At 38.7% G+C, this 14,871-nt stretch overlaps 1 protein-coding gene across 1 annotated transcript in view; it reads right to left on the bottom strand.

Annotated features, from left to right (window-relative positions):
- HLH54F (basic helix-loop-helix domain-containing transcription factor HLH54F) overlaps positions 1-2,847 on the bottom strand; it is a 57,824-nt gene extending 54,977 nt beyond the window's left edge. The window contains exon 1 of the mRNA XM_083119454.1: positions 2,615-2,847. The gene's annotated coding sequence lies outside the window, so the exon portion shown is untranslated. The remainder of the gene's footprint in view (positions 1-2,614) is intronic.
- Between the last annotated feature and the right edge of the window lie 12,024 nt (positions 2,848-14,871).

Here is a 14,871-nt window from a genome sequence, read left to right as displayed (position 1 = left end):
GGTAAAATTGTTGGCCAGCAGTTCCTCAGAATGCTGGATTTCTATTACATGTCATACTTCTTCGAGTGCAATAAAATTGGAAGAATAAAACAAGGAGATCATGTAATAGAGGAAGGCAAATGACGTCATAGTTTATCTATGAAAACTCAGCTTTGTGACGAGCACAAAAGTTACCATGTTGAGTTATGATGACTTTGTAATGTAAACTTACGAACGCGCTTGTCTTACATTGTGAATTTGTGAACGTGCGTGTCTAAAAAACAATTGACGAACGGAAAGAAGTTAACAGTTTGAAAGAAAGTAATAAATACGGAAATATTACGATTGAAATCTAGTTTATTTTATGTTGAAAAATTTGTAGGATTCAGCTGAACCTTTGTCCGTCGCAAGCAAAACTTCCTCTTATTTCGAAAAGTCGCCATAAGATATTTCACTGAAAAAAATATCTGCTTAGAATTTCTTCCAGAGTATCACGTGAATCTAAGTGTATTTGCTTGTGGTGTTGGCTAGCTTTCGTTTCATTAATTTAGTTCATATTACGTCGCTTTTCTGCCACTTTTGGCTAATCGCAAAGATGAGGGTGAGTAACGATATGATTACATTAATGAATTGACACTCACCCATGTCCGGGACGAGACTCGAACACGGGACCCCTGAGCAATAATTTGGTGTGTACGTAAGCGTACTATTGTGAATATCTAGACAACATCGGAAGGAAACCACACGAAGATACACGTAAATGCTCTGGATGGAATTTCCAAGCAGATGTTATTTTACAAAACTTACAGTATCATAGCGGTTTTTTGCAAGAAGAGGAAATCTCGGAAAAGGCTTTGTTGGCACCGGCCCTGGGTTCGAGTCCCGGTATAGGTGACTGTGCTTCGAAAACTTTTTTGCTTAGCCAATGTTTATTTAGTTTCGCTTCAAGAGGGGAGTTACTTCAAATCCATTTGACAATTGTCCTTGAAGTTAATTGTTGTTTTTGAAGTTATCATTCGACCTCAGAATTTAGGTTTATAACCTTTTTTTCCCCTTTACAGGTATGTAAGAAATAATAAGTTATGTCAGCGTTTCGTTAAAAAAAAACGCAACGACTGAATAAGTTTTATAGTCCCTGAAAAACTATTTTGCTTGTTAGAACCTATTTTAGGTTTATGCTCCTAAATCAAGCCTTTTTTTTAGGTCTTTATATATTTTTAAATGTTTTACAGGTTTTTTATGTCATACTGAGGCATTTGCTTTGTTTGGTCACGAAAAAATTCAATGACGAAAGTGTTTGAAACGTACTCTGTCGATTTCCCTTCCTCCAAGTCCATGGTGATTTTTCAAAGCTCTAAACAAAGCAAAATGTCTGGTGCCACTGTTACCTGTACAGTCCAAAGTGGTCTTATCTGTGCGGTCTTGCTCACTTTCGCGTCATTTCGGTGCTTTGTGGCATTCACGACTTGCAAACTAACATTTCAGCATTGAAGTTTGCACAACCGACTATGTTTTTGTTGAAATATTATTTTTAGCATATAAAATGGTCCTCACAGACAAAATTGCGAAGTTTCACTGTGGGTAACATGAAAAAAGATTTTTGCCTAACCATACGGCGAAGAGTGGATTTTAGTAGCAAATTTCCAATGGTAAGTTCTGCCATCGAAGTAGGGTTAGGCAACACACATAACGTTATGCAAGATAGTGCGTATTTCAGGATGTAGGTGTCTTTTCATTGCCGGTGACTATACATAATCAGCATTTCTCAGGAATTTTGAACTATTTTAAGATTTTTTGAACCTATTTCAAGATTTTTCGAGCCTAACTTAAGATTTTTAGGACCTATTTTAGGATTTTTCGAACCTATTTTAGGATTTTTAGAGCCTATTTTAGGGTTTTTAGAGCCTATTTTAGGGTTTTTAGACCCTATTTTAGGATTTTAGAGTCTATTTTAGGATTTTTAGAGCCTATTTTAGGATTTTTAGAACCTATTTTAGGATTTTTAGCCTATTTTAGGATTTTTAGACCCTATTTTAGGATTTTTAGACCCTATTTTAGGATTTTAGAGTCTATTTTAGGATTTTTAGAACCTATTTTAGGATTTTTAGAGCCTATTTTAGGATTTTTTGAACCTATTTTAGGATTTTAGAGTCTATTTTAGGATTTTTAGAACCTATTTTAGGATTTTTAGAACCTATTTTAGGATTTTTAGAGCCTATTTTAGGATTTTTAGAGCCTATTTTAGGAACCTAAAGGTACGCTATTTAGAGCCTAAAAATCCGAGGTCTAGTTATCATAGTTGAATTTCTGTGTTTTAAGTCCACTTTATGCACAGATAGGACTGGACCTACAGTTTATGGTGGGATCAGAACCACTTATGCGCCTCTATCGGGTATTGAGCTCGTTATCTCTACATTACAAGTCCTTGACGTTACCACTACGCTATCTGCAAAGTAGCCTTGTTGGAAGGAACCAGGGTTAATCATCTAGAGGTGCTAAGGGGGTGCGGTGTTGAAAATAGAGAAAACTTATGCCAAATCATAATTCATCCTCATCGTCGCGATGTGACAAAAGAGGCAAAAAAGCGTATCTAAATTAGGAAGCGATTAGGATAAATAAAACCGGATGTACTTACTATGGAAGCTGCTTCTGTTTCAATACTGTCGCGAAGTTCGATCGAGGTCAAGCCATTTGACCCCAACCCGTGGTAAACATCCTGACCTGGACACTGAGTTAGTACAACATAAAGAGGTGAACCCAATTATCCCCACACGCACACGCACTATCTCGCCTCCCCCTCCCTCTCACACGCATTCACGCATCCTGGTACGCTCCTTTGGGGAGCTCCTGCTCCGATTCACGCACTGTCCCAACTGGAGTTGACGCGGCTTATCCTAAAAGACTTCTTCCTCTGGACGTTTTAAATTACCCGTCGCTGACAATTAGCACTCAGCGTCTTCCCCCCTCCTCCTCTTGCCTGGATAAAGGGAGATGCTCGCTCACCCTCCTCTCCCCTCCCAGATGCTCGGTCCAGAGTCGGGATGCTGTAGGGGGCGTGGCCGTTTCACAGGAGCGCCGAACATCGCACCCATGGCGACGGGAATTGGTCCAAAATGGGCGGAGCGTAGTCCCGGTTCGGACCAATCCTAGACGATACGGCAGTATCCCTCATGTCGCCAAAGAGTTACGTAAAATCTACCGGAAGCACCTCGATTACTAACATCATGACCTGTTTATCACATTACCATGACCTTTCCATTGTCGAAAGTGTGTACACATAGGAGGGAATAATACAGGATGATTCAAAATGAATGGTGCAACTTTACGCAGTTATTAAGACGTTACTATTTACGATAGAAAATCAGACAAGGCATCAATATAATGAACTCTGGAAGTTTTATTCCCACTTAGCGGGCTTATTCTGCTTAGCCGATGCTCCACCAGGATCGCCAGTATCGCAAAATGGCTAATAACCAGTAGAAGGCGTGTTGTGTGTTGGAGCTATCGAGAACTGATTCACTCACAATTGTGCAAAGACATTTCCGCATGCGTTTTGGTAGTAATGCAAATGTTTCACCCTTCCGAAAGATTTGCCAAAGTTACAACTGCGAATTGTTAGTGCCTTCGAAACCGTTGACAACGACTGACTGTCTCGTGCGTAACAAGTACTTGATTATCGTTTGGACCTTTTCCACATTACACGTGGTTCCCATGTTGAATCTTTATAATGCGAGTAAAACGTCCAGAGTTCTTCTTTATATTGATGCCTTGTCTGATTTTCTATCATAAATAGTAACGTCATAATAGCTGTGTAACTTGCACCATTTACCAATTGCACATCCACTTATCGATGGAAAGATACAGGCTTTGAAAAGAAAATGTACTACTTGTATTAACATATTCACGCTAAACACGCGAGTCACGTTAATTATGAATATCATCCTGCAAGAATTTCATATAATAATAATATTTATGAATACTTTCATATTTGCAGGTAAAATATTTACTTCAGAATGATTTTATAAGCTAAGGTGGGCTGTAATTAACGTTTAAATATGTCTTCCTCACACTCCTGCCATCTATACGGCCCATATGAGAAATTTTCCAAGAACGTTAATAATTTTAACATAATCATTAATGGTTATAACGGTTATAAATTCACGCGTGTACGCACACAGACAGAGAGAGAGAGACAGAGAAGAAGAGAAAATGAAGCAAGAATGAAATGAACAATTTTTATTCATTATACTTCCACCACAGCAAACTCCATTGAAAATATTTTGTTCACCCTTCAACCAACCTGACCGAAATTGTATGGATACGCCTTTGTACCTTTTTGCTATTTACATGTTTTGGGGGGAAAGTTATTCACAATATTGAAATACATTTTATTGTTCGGTTACTTTTTCTGTGAATTAAAAGAATCTGTTTGAAAGTTTGTAGTACCTAAAACTATCTCTAACTACTATAAGAACGAAGATCTGGTTTCTGAAAAATAGTTTCTTTGCTGTGTGTTAGTTCTGGTGGGAAAAATGAACTTGATATTTACTCTTATAGTTATGTATATTGTTTGTGCTTTCATTATTTTGCATATTTTGTTATGCTACTTTTGAATGATGATGACTTTACGAAGGTTCTCGGTTCGGATTCAGGCTTAACCTGTGTCAGTGTTTGTGTATGTCTCCGTAGCGGAGTGGTTAACACAGCGCGCCTCGACGCCAGATGGTCTCGGGTGTGAATCCCGACCTGGGCATGGGTGTTCTCTGTGAGTGTTCCTTCATCAATTTCATCATATCATCAATCATCCTTATCGTCGCGATTACCAAAAGTGAAGTAATATAATAATAATAACCCGTGGCCCGACAGCCCTTGAAGGGCCTAGGCCGATCTCCCGACTGCCAGTCTCTTCCCACAATCCTATCTAGAGGTGTGGAGATCTTCAACCAGGAATGGGGTGACGTGTGGTCAGCACGCAGAACCTCCAGCCGTTATAGAAGATATCCGGGACCGGATTACGCTACTCACTCGTAGCTCCCCAATTTTCTCACGATAGTGGGTTGCCACCGGTCCTATACAAAGATCGAGAACCTAGGCGGACTCGAACCCATGCCGTCCCGCAGTCGGAACTCAAAGCACAGCGCCTTAGACCGCACGGCCACGGAAGAGAACAAAAGGTGAAGTAAAGAAAGTGAATCAATCAAGCATACAAATAGCGAACAATAATAAACAATTTAACGCACACAAGAAGTGAACACCAAAGGTTTCGGGTTCGAATCCCGGCCTGGGCATGGGTGTTTGTGAGGGTCAATTCATCAATTTAATGAGATCATCACTCATTCCCATCTTCGCGATTTGCCAAAAGTGACAGAAAAGCGAAATAAAATAAACCAAAGCAAACAATCAAACAAACAAACAAAAGGTGAACAATAATAAACAACAGAAAGCATACAAAAGTGAACAATAACAAACAACCGAACGCATACAAGGAGTGAACAATATCAAACAACCGATCGCATACAAAAAGTGAACAATAACAAACAACCGAACTCATACAAGGAGAGAACAACAATAATCAACCGAACTCATACAAGGAGCGAACAATAATAAACAACCGAACTCATACAAAGAGTGAACAATAATAAGCAACCGAAAGCATACAAACAGTGAACAATAACAAACAACCGAACGCATACAAAAAGTGAACAATAACAAACAACCGAACGCATAGAAAGAGTGAACAATAACAAACAACCGAACGCATACAAAGAGTGAAAAAATAACAAAATAAATAACTAAAATTTAAAAATCGTGTTTGTGCCTGTAGTTTTAATTTGTTTCATCTAATCATCATTCATCCTCGTCGTTACAATTAACCGACAGGTGTGAAAATGCGACGTTAAGTAGTAGTCAAACACACGAGAACCTCAGGAGTTGAAAAGCACTTACGTGTTTTGAGATGCATTGGAGAAACCCTTGAAGAATCCATCCGAGGAACCATTCTCTCTCCCTCTCTCTCCTGTCGCTTTGAGCTTCTCATCCCGCTTCCTGGATGCTGGCACGGTGAACGATGTTGTGTTGGCGAGGATTCGACACCAGTTGGTCCGTATCACCAGACGCCATCATCTTTTCTGCGTCCCACATCCGCGCCGTTCTCTGTACCTGGAAGGATGTTGACATGTGTAGAGAGACTTCCGTTTAAACACTGGAGATTCAAACCATCTCTTTTCTAAGCTTTCGTATTTGAATCAACTATTACTTCTGGTTACGTCTAATGTAACACACACTCAATATTTTTTTTGTTTCGGGTCAGAGTGCAATGATATATCAATAGATCTGTGGCGTAAGATGAGATTTATTTGGGCAAGCAGGCACATAGTGGTTCGGATTCCACATTAACCTTAGAATACAAAAGCTATTAGTTTATATTTTTATCATTTTAAAAACATATATTTTGATAGTTGTTAGGCTATTATTTATAAAAAATATTTTTTACTGATGTGTCTTGGTAAATAATTAAAAAAATATTTTTTTGATTTATTTTTAAAAATTAACAAGAAAGTTTTTTAATTGATAGTTAGTTGAATGTTATGAAACGTATATAATCATGTGATGCTTATCCACAAACAAAAATATTGAAAAAAATACATCACGAGAAAAAATTGATTGATTGATTTGGTGTTTTAAGTCCACTTTATGCTCAGTAAGGCTAATCGGGACTGGACATACAGTTTAAAGTAGAATCCGAACCCCTATGTGTCTCCACCGGGTATCGAATCCAAGACCCATTGATTACAAGGCGACGACACCACGCGAGAAAAAAATTAGTCACCAAACCCTCGCAAATATTACGACGCACCCTCCCGTGCAGACGCACACGAACAGCGTACACGATTGTCCGACTGTTACGTGCCTTGTTTTAGGAAGATAGGAAGGTACTAGGACGGGGAAAGTGCGAGCTAGCGCCGCTCACTCTGCACACCTATATCGTCTATGTTGTTTCAAAATAATTACGAAGGTGTTGTGTTCTGGTTACACTGTAGGTCCGTCCCGATTAGCCTTTCTGTGCATAAAGTGGACTTGAAGAAACTGAAACTGGGTTGTTGTTATTTATGTTTCAATGTAAGGCATTTACGCAGTGGTGTGCCCAAGTGGGGTTCGATGGGGTCATAACGCCCCTTTCATCGGGACAGTATTTTAAAAAAAGAACAGGAAAATATAGCAAAATGAGGCTTGGCTACTAAAAGAAATATACGTAAGCTAGTATATTAAATTAAATTAATTAAATTTTATTTATTTAATTAAAAAATGTAAATGTAATAGACACAAGGAGCCGCGGTGGTCTAGTCAGTGCTTCTGACTGCTATTTGGGAGACGTGCGTTCGATTTCCGGGGTGGGTGATCTAAGTCGAACATTTTCCGGCCTTGTCCCCGCATAAAGCGGCTCTGGGGCTCAACAAGCCTCAAATCAATGGGTACCTGGGGGCAAGCCTGGTCGGTAAAGGCAGCTGGAGCGTGGTGCTGATCACATCGCCTCCAAAATGGACGAGATCGAGAATGTATGGGGACTTCCCACATATCCCCTAAAAGTACCTTCATGGCATGGTGCTATAAGCCCATGCACGGAAAAGTTTACCTTTCTACCTAGTGATAACGTCGTCGCCTTGTAATCAAGGGGTCCCGGGTTTGAAACCCAGTGAAGACACATGGTGGGTCGGATAACACTTGAAACTATAGATTCGTCCCGGTTAGCATTTCTGTGCATAAAATAGACTTAAACAAACTCAAACATTTGTTATTTATATCGCAATGTAATGGATTTATCGTTACTTTTACAAAATATATAATTGTAATAGATACTCAAAAATTAACTATACTCTATCCCCGAAATCTATAGAGCAAGGCCATGCATAACGTTAAAGCGTGTGGGCGGAGCGATGCTGTACACGCGTATGCAAACAGTTGGTAGCTACAGTTGCTTTCTCCCCTCCACACAATCCCTTTCCCTCTCGCGCTCGTTAATTGGTCAGGTTCTCTCGAGTCACTACTTGCGTAGAGACTTGCTTTCGTTCTCCAGAGATTCCAGGGACAGAGTATACGTTACAATTCCATTTATCTTGAAAAGTAACAGGTTACAATTGCTAATCTTTAAAACATACCTAACCTTCATTCCAACAATGTTTCCAAAGATGGAAAAACTTTCACAAAGTGGGTTTCATTGTCAGTTTACACCCCTCTAAAGGGAGTGTGTATTTTGCAATCCCTTGTGTCAGAACGAACAAGAACAATGTTTGTGGTTAGCGCGTTAGGGATGACCGCGGGTCGCCGGTGTCGAGTTGCATTGTGCAATTCGACCTTTCCACCACACTTGACCACTGACAGCTTTGTAGCCTCAGGAGTCAAAGGTTACATGGCGTTTCAGAAAAGGGAAACATTTATGTCAGAACCATTTTAGGTAGAGACAAATACGTTTGTGTATCCTCTTTCCGTCTTGGACACGTGGTGTTGAGATTTGTCTGCGCCTTCTGTCCGAGCTGAAGTATGGGCCGTGCCCGAAAAGATTTGTAAGTTTCGGTCAGAATTGGAGCAGGACTCTTAATCGTTTTCGACAGGGAGGCGGGATTTTACAAAAATGGAGACTGTGCTTATTTTTTTTGCTGTTGGAGCTGCTCGTTCCAGCTTCAGACATGACAATGAGTGATCCTGCAGCGGGGGGTCTCTGTAGAGAGGAGGGGTGCTGCGGGCCATAACTCCATCGTCAACATAGCTTTCCTTGGAAGATTACAGAAAAACGGGGCAAAGTGTAGGATCGGTATAATTGGAAAAACCTTACGGGTAGGGCCCCAGAATATTTATCAATAAATGGATAACCAAGCACTAAAATATCAATAAATCCAAATAGACGCGTAATTAAAATAACAATCTGCAGACACTCATCTTTATTATCCTCTCAATATATTAAAACTAATCAATTCACGCAGAAGACCTGTTCTGGGCACATGGGCGTATATATAGTTCACGTAAGGGGGGGGGCTTCTACTTTAGGTATGATTAGCGTTGCTATTTCATAAGTGAAAATCCGGGATACTGCTGACCGGAAGCTTGTTGGGAAGCGGAGGGGGGGGGGCGAAGTGCTGGACCCGATGAAGTTGTGTGATGTACATATCCATTATCATATTCTTTACACTTCTTAAAAAGTCTATATACTACTTCGAGGTATATCATTGAGATAGGCCTGCGCAGTCCCTCTGATTTGAGGGGGGGGGGGGGCAAAAGCCTTGATGAAAGTTCAGTCTGTAAAGAAAAAACCTCATTTTTTGTCACTCTTTTAGTTTTATTGCACTGAGGATGTGTGCGAATATAATAATATATATTATATCCATATTATTTTAGTACATTACATAATCAATTCATCCTCCCCATAACAAATCAACAGCAAAAATGATATAAACTCCCTCTGGGATGAGCGCGCACCATTTCCTCCGAACAATTGTTCCTCTATTTAAGACAAAACTGTTTAGGAGCAACAGTCTGGTTCATATTTCTCTCTCTCTCTCTTTCTCTTTCTCTCTCTAGTAATTTACAATGCAGTATACAAAACAATCAAATTTTCTGATCCAAATTTTAGCAAACTAAAAACAATATTGATTTATTTGGACCCAAAAAAATCATGGGGTGCAATGGCATTCTCTTTACATTTTTTTTTATTTACATTGTTTGGCGCCGAGGGCCAACTCCCGATAAAATTTAAAATCGAGGGGTCAATTACCCCTCTGTGCCCCATTGCAGGTACTCTTGACCGTCTGGAAGAAATAATGCAAGAAATACGTAAAAACTAATACCATCTTGAGTGTTCTCTTGTCCTGCTACTCTTAGATTCTGCTAGTCTTTTTCTCTTTTACTTAAATGTTTGCCCCCCCAGAATTTATTTCCATCCACTGTACCCCCTTACCCTGTAGTTGCTTTGAACTTTCATTAGCTTGAAACTACCTCATTTTCTTTAAAGTATAACATCGTTTAATAACGGCGATAAGATTCCTTTATCCTAAATTTTTAGGAAAAAGTATAATATAGAGGAATGGACATCTGGAAGGGGTACAAGGATGGCAACACGTCCCCCTTACAAATCGAATGTCAATCTAAAAGTATAATTTCACACGTATAATTTGACTTCAGTTACAGTAATTTACATTAATTATTACAATGGGGATGCGGGAATGCGATAATTTCAAATTCAAGTGACGTTTTTGAAGGAGCAACACTATTATCGGGGTAATATGCCCCAAGGAAAAACACCTTGCTTGTCCCTCCGTGCAAATAATCTGCGGACGTCCATGAAACTGAAGAGCTTGCTGATATATTTCTCTTATACTAGTAAATTGTAAAGTCCGTAAAGTTTCTACAATTAGTGAATACGATTCCACAAGTCAAGCTACTTAATATTGATACTTTTCTGTTCATCTTGTGTCAAACAACTTGAGAATGTTAAGGTGTTTCCCTGGTTTTCTTGCACTGCATTTTTAGAAACCAAATTCCTTTAAGAGGACTCGAAGAAAAAAAATTATAACTGATTCGACAGTCCCAATGCAGTTTCTTATCGCAGAAATGTCAAAACTATCACGAAATTGTAGACGTTGGTCTGCAATCCCATCTGGTGTGTGTGGAATTACGTAATTTCCTTCCCATCCGTATCCCGTCCTATACGTCTCGAATTTAGGAGAATAAAATAATTGCGAAGAATTTTCTTATGAACAAGTTGATAGAACAGGTAATCTGGTAATTTTACTGGACCTAAGGGGGGGGGGGGTTGGACCCGTTAAACTCCCCCCCTTAAATACGCCCATGTCTGGGCACCAAAATAGGTCTACACTCTGTACTGCTTCTATCACCTTCATATTATGTATTATATATGTTTTATTTGTATATTATTTATATAATTAAAAAATAAATATGAAAAGAAATAAAAAGTCAGGGGAAACGATTTAATTCAGAGCAACTGACGTCCTGGTTTATTTAAAAGCAGCAGGGCGCATACCTTCGAATGGAGGCGGGTGGAGGCGGGCTTACTCCCCCCCCCCCACTGTAAAACATTACGGTACCAAAAAATCCACATATTGTTTCTTTCTCCCTTTCTGTATCCCTCTATCCGCTCCTTTATTTCAATTTCCCTTCTTTCTCTCTTAAAAAGCAGAGGAAAGAGAGAGAGAGAGAGAGAAGAGACAAGGACAAACAGAGAAAGGAAGATAGAAAGAAGAAGGGAAACGAAATAAGAAAGAAAAGCGAAAGAAAACAACTAGAGAGAGAGAGAGAGAGAGAGAGAGAAGAGACGAGGACAAACAGAGAAAGGAAGATAGAAAGAAAAAGGAAAACGAAGTAATGAAAATAGAAAGAAATCAACTAGATAGAGAGAGAGAGAAAGAGAGAAAATGAGTGAGAGAAGAGACGAGGACAAACAGAAAAGCAGAAAGAAGTAGGAAAACCAAGTAAGAAAGAAGAGGGAAAGAAAACAACTAGAGAGAGAGAGAGAGAGAGAGAGAGGAGACGAGGACAAACAGAGAAAGAAAGATAGAAAGAAGTAGGATAACGAATTAAGAAAGAAAACAACTAGAGAGAAGAGACGAGGACAAACAGATAAAGGAAGATAGAAAGAAGAAAGAAAACCAAGTAAGAAAGAAGAGAGAAAGAAATCAAATAGAGTGAGAGAGTGAGATAAGAGACGAGGACAAACAGAGGAGGGAAGATAAAAAGAAGTAGGAAAATCAATTAAGAAAGAAGAGAGAAAGAAAACAACTAGAGAGGGAGAGAGAGAAAAGGAGGAGCTTCTCTTTGTCTTGATTCTTTATTTTCTGACTCGCTTTTCTTCTTTTCTTACTCTTCCTCCCGTGTCTCTTTCATTTTCATAACCTCTCTTTCTTTCTTCCTCTTCCTTCTCTGTCTCTCTCTCTTTGCTTCATCTTTCTCCTCTCATTTCTCCTCTCTTTTCTACTCCTCCACGGAAAATTTTCCCCAATGGAATACAAGTATATCAAAGCTTTCGGAATTAATAACATTAATATGTCAGTTGCGAAGGTAAAGTGTGAAATGGTGAGCCATCCCAGTTTTTCACCCAGTTAAAAAAAATTGACAACTTTAAAAACGCCTTTGTCATTGTCGCCCTCATTTCGATAAACAAGGGCGCCCCGTGAGTATCAGCATATCTAAAATAGTTGGATGTGTCTAGACAAGAATTAATTGAAGTTACTTCTGCATAACATAATAAGGATAGTATTGAAAAATCACGCAGCAATTTAAGCTAAGACATTACTGCTATTTTGATATCATTATTTGATATCATAAATTCATACTTACAAAAGATATGATCTTTAGAGTTATAACTTTTTCCTCTTTAGAACTGTAAATAGTTATAACATGGTCGTTTTCTTTATTGAGAGGTGAGAGGGGAGTCAGAAACCCTCCTCGCCCGGGTGAAAATTTTATCTACCTACCACATCCTATCTTTGCCCCCCCCCCCCCTCACCAACTCTTCAACTTTTATAGAAATGTAGGTTTTATCCCCTTGGAAACCACGGACAGTTTCCAGAATGTTCAACCCAGCCATTAACGAACATTGCTACCCCAGAAATATGAAAGGGGTTCACTAGGAGTAAAGGGGTTGATTGGGGGTGTATCGCTTGTTTACAGGTTCCTTTGGAAGGGACAACAGAGGGTTCTTGATAAGAGCAATATAACCCCCCCCCCCCCTTTCCTATCCCCCCACGGAATGCAGCTGCCCAATATGATCAGGTTTCTTAGCAACGTCAAACAACAGCGGCGACCGACGATAGCACACAGAATGCACAGTGACCTCTTTGCAGAGAGAATTGCCCTTGTCGGCTCCTTTGATCTTGATCAGATATAAGTAGTTCTGTTGTTTCAAACTTTTTCATCAATCTGGAACAGAAGAGAAGCATAGATAAATAGGGAGCGGAAATTTAGCTGCGAAAAAACTTCAAAATATTTTTTTTCTTGTTCTAAAAACAGCGGAAATATGTGACTACAAGTAAAGAAAATATTTTCATTCAAAATTCTGTCAAACAAATAAATAGAGATACTCACTAGTGTTGGGCGCGCGATATTGCAAAAATATCGACCATGCGATATCAACTAGACGATATATCAGCGCGATATATATCGTAACGGTGATATATCGTTACGATACTTTGGTGATATATATCGTGGAGACGATATATCGCTGATATCACGGTACGGAAAATATATCGTATTGTATCATCTGTAACGATATGTTCTTGACGATATATTACGATATCATATTTCCGATATCGTCCATCTCTAATACTGATTTTAAGGCATTAGTTGCTTGTCGCATTCTGTTCATTACAATGAACAACAATAAGTACAATTCCATATTGTTCATTGAAAATGCACGTCCATAATCTCCGAACAATGACTTGCATTGTGAAAACTACCTTTCCACATCAAACGTAGTCAGACGAGTATATTTGAAGTGCGGGGTGTCATGCACACTCATACCATCAATATCATCTAACTGTTTACTCTCCAGAACCTCGCAAATACCCCATGTATCTTTCGAACAGAATTCGGAATTTGTGTCTCGAAACACTTGCATGCGTTCAATTTCCTTACTACAGCAATAACTCCCTTCACTGTTTCACAAGGCAGTTGTGTGGAAGTTTTCAGTTTTTTCTATCACGCCACACAAAAAGAGGTTTGCAAACAAATCGTATTGTGAACGTCAACAAATCTTGAAGTATCGCAATGAACGACGCGTTAGTTTTGTCAAACTCATTCACGACACAGGCAAAAGCTTCAAACTTATTTGTTGTGGAGTTCCGAATAGAATAGTAATTTACTAATTTACAGCCTGTTTCATCTATTTTATGCATTAAATCCAAAAAAAATGCATTTACACAAATAATTCGGAGATTATATTTTGTCTGAATGCATAAAATATGTACCTTTATTATTATGGTGAACTTCTTTTTCTATTTATAATTTTGCTTTTACTATTTTTAAAAGTCTGCCACGTAGAATTGGCAAATACAAATGTAGTTTTTATAATTGTGCAGCTCTAAAGAACACTCTTTCATATAATTGTTTCTAAAATCATTCACTAGGAACAGGCGCAGTACGTTCTAACGTTAGAAACAAATACACAGCAGTTATAATGTTGTTGTAACCAGCTATATATAAACGCTCGAATTGGATGCAGCTTGCTCAATGAAAATTGCTATTTTACACAATTGTAAGTCCATTAATTTCATATTTTGACTGAAATAACGTGGCATAAAATTGCTTTTTAAAAATGCAACGAAACTTATACTATGAAAATACAAACACAACTACATCCAGTATTTGATACTCGTCTGTCATGGGTTGAGCATATTATCCACCAAATCAATATATAATTTGGAACACTTAGATTCCTGTTTAAATTTAATAACCATTATCTTCAGAAATCAAGCAGCTATTAGTTGAAACACTTATATATCCATTTCTTGACTATTGTGACATAGTGTACTCTGGTGAAATAAATAAGAACTTACAAGTAAACATTCAAATGTGTGAAAATGCGTTCATGCGGTTCATATTTTGTATCCCAAGGCGTGAACATATTTTACCTTCCATAAATAATAAGAAAATTCTGAATATGTACTATAGGCGGCTACTAAATCCCTCGCACCAGTGTGCGCAGCCACCACACATGAAACAATTTCAAATTTAATCTTCCACTCTGCAATACACAGGCATACCAGTCGTCGTTTTCATATTTTGCTGCAAAAATATGGAGTGCCCTACCTAAGAGCAAGTCGAGTGTATCTAAAATAGAATCTTTACGAAATGAACTAAAGAGTTTTCTTTTAGCAGAGCAGAGGT

This window comes from Lepisma saccharinum, chromosome 1 (assembly GCF_977018435.1).
Source record: "Lepisma saccharinum chromosome 1, izLepSacc3.1, whole genome shotgun sequence".
Taxonomy (NCBI): domain Eukaryota; kingdom Metazoa; phylum Arthropoda; class Insecta; order Zygentoma; family Lepismatidae; genus Lepisma; species Lepisma saccharinum.
Note: the sequence above shows the minus strand (reverse complement) of the source record. Positions and strands in the feature narration are given on the sequence as shown.